Here is a 7,224-nt window from a genome sequence, read left to right as displayed (position 1 = left end):
AATGAGAGAAAAGACAAAAGACAAAGATGTGCCTGGGCAGAGGGGGCTGAAGGCTAAGACGTAGAACAGTGAAAGCACTGTGCAGCCTATGGGGCCACTTCAGGATGATGCCGGTCACCATGAGGCTCACTTTGTCCGCATGATTTGGTGATCTGACTGCAGAAGCATGCTTGGAGGGGCCACTTGCTCAGCCCTTGACCAGGAACTTAACTGAAAAAGTAGCAACTTTGTGATGACTGCAAATTCCAAAGAGAAAGAAAATGAGTGGAAATGCTTCAACAGGGAATGTAGAACTCTTGCTACAAATTCGACGCGTGTGGTAACCTGAATAATGGTCCCCAGACACATTAACTTCTAATCTCTGGAATCTTATATGGTAAAAGAGGCTTTGCAGATGTATTTAAGTCAGGGATCTTGAGATGGGGGAGATTGTCTTGAGTGATCAGGTAGGTTCTAAATGAAATCACGAGTGTGGCAGAGATTTGACTACAGAAGAGGAAGAAGGCCGTGTGATGATGATACAGGGAAAAAAGGTAACCCCTCACTATACAAGAATAAGTTTGTGTTGTTTTAAGCCACCAAGTTGGTGGTAATTTGTTACAACAGCCAGGGGAAACTAATATAGAATAATGTGTGACTTTGGCCTCACTAAGCCTCGGTCCCCCCAACTGTAGCATGGAGGTATTACTACTAATCCTTTCCCTCTCATGGGTTTGCTCTGAGGTTCAAATGAAACAATTTATGGTAGTGCTTGCTATTAATTATAATGCACTATATACATGTGAGTTAACAATGTTCTTGAAGGACACTCATGATGGTCGCTCTTTTTAACAATATGAATCCTGAGCAATGAGGGGATCAGTGAAAGTTAGAGGTGCTCCAGGATAGGGCAGATGACAGTGATGGTAGAGGGAGAGGAGAAAGAGATGGGAAGAGGGTAGACACTGGGGCTCAGGTACAGCCTTGCCACAGGATGCCCAGGGCCCAAGCCTGGCTGAGGGGAAGGTTTCCCAAGGTTTAACCTGGCACAGCAGCCAGGCTATGGCTTCAGATGTCTCCAGAGGAGTTCACCAGTCCTCAAGAGCCCAAGATTCTGTGTTGCTTGGAAAAAAAAAAAAGGGAGTAAAAAGGAATCAGTGATCAGGGAGGTATTTTCTTAATTGGGGGCAGGGACAGGCAAAGCTTCCTTGATTAAAAGAGGCATCTTGAACTTCTGGCCCCCAGAATGGTCAGATAATGCCTTTGTTCTCCACCCACCCCCCCACCAAAAAAAGGAATTGCTGCTAGAGCACATTTGAAGACCTTGCAGAGCTGACCTGGGATACTGAGGTAGTTTCTTTCTTTCTTTTTTTTTTTATTTAATTTAAAGTTTCAGGATATATGTGCAGGACATGCAGGTTTGTTACATAGGTAAACGTGTGCCATGGTGGTTTGCTGCATTTATCAAGCCATCACCTAGGTATTAAGCCCAGCATGCATTAGCTATTTACCCTGATGCTCTCCCTCCCCCGCCCCCTGATAGGCCCTGGTGTGTGTTGTTCCCCTCCCTGTGTCCATGTGTTCTCATTATTCAGCTCCCACTTAAGCGTGAGAGCATGCAGTGTTTGGCTTTCTATTCCTGTGTTAGTTTTTAACTACTTCAGTTTTTAGGGGTCCTTGTCTATCCAAGACTTAGGTCTAACATTAATGATTGTGTTTATTATAACATAAACTCAGAGGGTTATTCCACTGGATATCTTGAAGTCACCCTATTACTATATGCCTTGTCAGTAACTTAAGTGAAATATGATGTTTTCTTTATTTATAGTTTAAACCCAGCCAGTACCCAGGAAGGTTTCATAACAGCTAGAATAACTCAAATATCATGTATAAGGCCTTGATTTCCCTTAGGATACTTTGTAGCTCTTCACAATATATTCTCCAACAATCCTGTGAAGTAGGTGGTTCATACTTTCACTCCCATTTTCTCTAATAAGCGACTAGTAGGGCTTTATAGGATGTTTGCTTTAATGAATGGCTGAGATCTTCAGGTCCTCTGTGTCCCAGTTAGCACTGCGACTTGGCTATCTGATATGTAGGGTCATTGTCATCCCTGCATTTCATGCACGATCACAGGTCCTCTTCAGTAACCACTTTCTCAAATGGGCAATAATCCAATCCAAAAATGATCATGGTTTCACTGTGTCTTAAATGAACAGGTTCTCATCTAAATTAAGGTTATCTATGGCAACAGAGAAAAAGGCAGGCACCACCGGCACAGAACAAGGTGATGGATGAATGAAGTGAGGGATTGGTTTTCCAGGGTTTGTCAGTTGTCTTGACAACAGTGTTTTACAGATGTGTGCATACAGATCTGCATGATTTAAAGCAATGAAGTCATTTTTGTATTTTCTCTTTTCATTTTGCATTTCCAGGAAAGGTTCTGTCAGTAGGCTCAGCTTATAGCCACAGGGGACTAACTATCAGATGTAGTTTCACTACTGTCTGGACTTGCTTCTGAGCTGCTTCAGAGAGAATGAGGTCCACACTTGATGGCTCCATTTCTTCACCTCTCCTTCACGCCTCACTCCACCAGCTGCTCCTGAATCCACTAATGAAGTGGATTAATTGCCAAATCTGATAGACAATGTTTGGTCCTTACCTGATCTGACCTTTCTGAGGACTCTGACTCTGCCCGCCATGCATTTCCTTTTTCAGACTGTTTCTCTGTTGACTACCAGGACAGTGGTGTGCATTTTTGCCTATTCACCTCCTCCCTGCTGGGCCTCCTCTCTGTCCAACATTGTCCTCCCAGGGCTCTGAGCTCAACCCTTCTCTCTCCTCCCTCTGTACTCTCTCTCTGCAACTCACAAGCACAACAAGGTTTCAAACACCCGGGACCTGTGAATCTTTACCTCTAGCATGGCTCGCCCAGATGGGTTTCTCAACTGTCTGACCCTACCCCAGCCACTTACTCCTGTGCCCTTCCATTACCAACCCTGGCAGCTGTTCTATACTCTCAAATTACTGCCCCACTCTTGGCCCCCAGCTCCTATCTTTCCAGCTCATTCTTTTTTTTTTTTTTTTTCTTGAGATGGAATCTTGCTCTGTTGCCAGGCTGGAGTGCAATGGCCTGATCTTGGCTCACTGCAACCTCCGCCTCCCGGGTTCGAGTGCTTCCCCTGCTTCAGTCTCCTGAGTAGCTGGGACTATGGACATGTGCCACCATGCCTGGCTAATTTTTTTGTATTTTAGTAGAGACAGGGTATCACCATGTTGGCCAGGATGGTCTCGATCTCCTGACGTCATGATCCACCTGCCTCGGCCTCCCAAAGTGTGGGGATTACAAGCATGAGCCACTGCGCCTGGCCTCCAGCTCATTCTCTTTAGTACCCATGCTGAATGATGCCCTTGGCCACGAGGACCATACTCGATTGGTATTTCCACTTTTTCCCTGTCCCTCACCCCTTTGGTGTCCCCATTCTTCTTACTGAGCTTAAATCTCAGGCTCAATCCTCATAGTCACATCCTGCTATATCTTGTTGACCCCTCTTGCCCCTTTCTCATTTCCTCAAACTTATTTAGTGAAACCACAATCTTGGTTAAATCCAACTTGCTTCCTCCCGCATCCATGCAGCTGAATATGACTAGAGAAAAACACAGCCACACGGACTGGTCTCACTTTAAATTCATGACCATGAACCCTAAGTGGGTCCTTAATGCTGCCAGGCAATCATTCTGTTAGTTCCTGGTCCTTTCATTCTCCCAGTTAACTACTTTCCTCTCCCCATACCCACTCTCAGCTAATGACCCTGCTTCGTACTTCACTGAGAAAACTGAAGCAGGCAGAAGAGAAAGTCCACAGACTCCTGCCCTACTTCCCCCTACCTACTACCATCTGTATCCACAGACTCCACCTTGCAGCCTGTTTTTACAGATGATCTGTCTGTGCTCCCTTCTGAAGCCAGTCCGTCTGCCCGTGCAGTATGCCATGCCTCCCTCTTCTACTCAAGGATATTGCTACAGCACTGTATTAGTCAGGGTTCTCTACAGGGACAGAACCAATAGCATGTATGTGTGTGTGTATATATATATACACACACACACACACATATATACACACACATATATACACATATATATGTATATATATGGGAATTTATTAAGTATTAACTTACACGATCACAATGTCCCACAATATGTTTTCTGCAAGCTGAGGAGCAAGGAGAGCCAATTCGAGTCCCAAAACTGAAGAACTTGGAGTCCGATGTTCTAGGGCAGGAAGCATCCAGCACAGGAGAAAGATGTAGGCTGGGAGGCCAGGCCTGTCTCTCCTTTTCACATGTTTCTGCCTGCTTTATATTCACTGGCAGCTTATTAGATTGTGCCCACCAGGTTAAGGGTGGATCTGCCTTCCCCAGCCCACTGACTCAAATGTTAAATCTCTTTTGGCAACACCCTCACAGACACACCCAGGATCCATACTTTGTATCATTCAATGTAATCACATTGACACTCAGTATTAACCATCACAAGCACCTCTCCCTTCTGACATTTGCAATGTCTTACTCTCTACTGCAGCATTCCTGTCACCTCAGCTCCCTTGCCCTCAGAGTAAAAGCCAAAGTCCTCACAGTGGCCTATATGGCCCTTCGCAATCCAACTGCCCCATAGGCTCTCTCTGACCTCACCTCCTGATTCTCTCTCCTTGCTCCTTTCCCTTCAGGCTCCCTGGTCTCCTTGTTGGTCTTCCAACCTTAGGACTTTTTTTTTTCTGTCTAAGATGCTCTTCTCCGAGGTATCTGCTTGGCTGACTCCCTTACCTCCTTTGAGTCTTTGTTCAAATCTCACTTCTCATTGCGGCCTGCCTTGGCCACCCTAGTTAGAACTGCAACACTCCCTCCCCCAACTCCTGACCCCCTTACCTCCTGTACTGTTTTTTAGTTTATCGTTGGCCTTATTATATAGTTTGCTTATTTATTATGTTTATTGCTGCTTGCCTCTCTGCATTAGCATGTAGTCTCCTTAAGGGCAGGTATCTTTGATTTGCTCACTGATGTATTCCAGACATCTAAAACAGTCCTTGGCATAGAGCAGGAGCTTGAGAAACCTTTGTTGAGTGAGTGAATATCTTCTGGTCCTATCCATGTGGATGCTTTTTTAGTTCTCTCCTCTTCTAATCCTTCTGGCCTGATTTCCTACAATATCTGCTCATATAATGGATAGCATGTCATTTCTCACATATCATACAGCCCTTCCTCCCCATCACCCTATGGAGTTAACTTAGATTCCAGTCACACAGACGTTCTGGCCATTTCCTGCACGTGCCATGCTCTTTTGCACTCCAGACTTCTGCCCTTGTTCCCTTTCCCTGGAGTGCTCTCCACTCCTTTGTCTGATGTGGACTTCTACTGCGGAGTTGGCCCAAATAACTTTTCTTTTGTAAACACTTTCTGGAAGTTTCAGGCCCTACCCTGGGGTATTAGAGGAGCTTGTGTGTAACTTTATTACAGGGGAAGAGACTGTCTTCCTCCTCTCTGTGGTGCCAGCAGCTCCTCAGTGCTTGGTACTATGTGAGTGAGTGCTTGGTTCATCAGTAGAACTGACTAATGATACAGGCGGTGGCTACTAACCAGCAAAGATTGTAGGCATAGCTCCTGCTCACGTTTGTCAGACCATGTCTGGCTCCTGACATTTGCAACCCTTTTCTCCCTCTCCTGAGGCCCCTCCAGCAGCATCTGCTGACTTGTACCTGTACTTCCACCATCAGGGTTGAGGAACATTGTTGACCATGGCAGAAGTGATAGAAGAAACTTCTTTCCATCAGCTTTGAGTCAAAATAATGCCAGCTCTATCCCTTGTATCCTGAAAATTGATCCTTTACCTTTTTTTTTTTTTAAAAAAAAGAAAGACCTAGTTTTCACCTTGAGCTCTATTTTACCTGTTCAGAAACAACTGTAGAGTAAATCAATACAGTGCATTTCTGTTCACATTGTATTGGCTAGATCTAGTCATAACACTCCATCTGATTGCAGGAGAGATTGTAAAATGTAGTTTAGCTGTATGTCTGGGAATAAGAGGAGAAAGGGGATAGTAGGGGTACTAGGGTCCCCTCCACACCCTTTTTTTTGTAACTATGAATATTTTCCCAAGGAATAGATATTTCATTAATAGCTAGGGTATGGCTTTAATTACTATCTGGTTTGCTCACTTGGTGAACTGGGATGGAGCTCGTGGAAGAACAAAGACTAGTTTTGACCTATAAGCTTAAACCCAAGCCCTTTTCCTCTACTGCTATGCATGCCTGTTTAGTCTTCCAGGTAATACTATGCTAATGGCTAAAGGAGAAATGAATCATAAGACCTCTTTCCTATACCTGCTAGTTCTTTCAGGGATAGGGGCTACTTTCAAGTGGGAGGGGACCAAATCCTGTCTAATTGCAGCTGCCATAATACTGAAAAGACAGAGGAGAGGAGAAAAAGCTGTATTAATTAGGAATATTGCAGTTACAGGTGATAGAGGGTTAGGTCATAACTTTATTTTAAAAAAGGATATTAATTTGCTCAGGTACCTGGGAAGTTCATGAGAGACAGCCAACTTTAGGAACAGTTGGATCTAGTGCTTCAAATAAGGTTTCTCCCTCTTTCCATCTCTATCTCTATCTCTAAACTCTCTCATCTCTATGCCTCTGCTTGGCTTAATCTTCAAGTAGTTTCTCTTCATGAATAGGTAAGATGACTGCTGGCAGCCCCAAATAATTATATGTCTCAAGAACTCTGGTAAAATACCAGGAAAGGCTGATTAGTCTGATTGAGTTGTAAACCCACTTCTGCACCTGTCACCATGGCTAGAAGAGTGGAGGAGTCTATCAACTAGGCGTAAGGCAACGCAAAAGTCCTTCTGTGTATTTCGCGGGGCACAACTTGTGGGTATGTCAGCCCTACCTGAACTGAACAGATTGAGCCATGTTGTTATAGAACGGGTAACAGATGAAAAGAAGGGAAAATAAAAAATAAATGTCCACAATAGAAGCAATCTGAAACAATCAGACTGTGTGGAATAGAGAGCTTTTGCCCTTTTTGTTACACAAATATGCTCAATAGATGGTCGTTTTTAAATCCTGTACTTGAAGCTTCCCAACCGCCTGGTCTTCTCATCTTCACTACCTCTAGGGTTCCTTGTGGAACTCAGGTGCCTGTGTTCAATGCCATGATAACACTGATTGTTGGTTCGGTGGCTGAGTTA

Source organism: Pan paniscus, chromosome 1 (genome assembly GCF_029289425.2).
Source record: "Pan paniscus chromosome 1, NHGRI_mPanPan1-v2.0_pri, whole genome shotgun sequence".
NCBI classification, from domain to species: domain Eukaryota; kingdom Metazoa; phylum Chordata; class Mammalia; order Primates; family Hominidae; genus Pan; species Pan paniscus.
Note: the sequence above shows the minus strand (reverse complement) of the source record.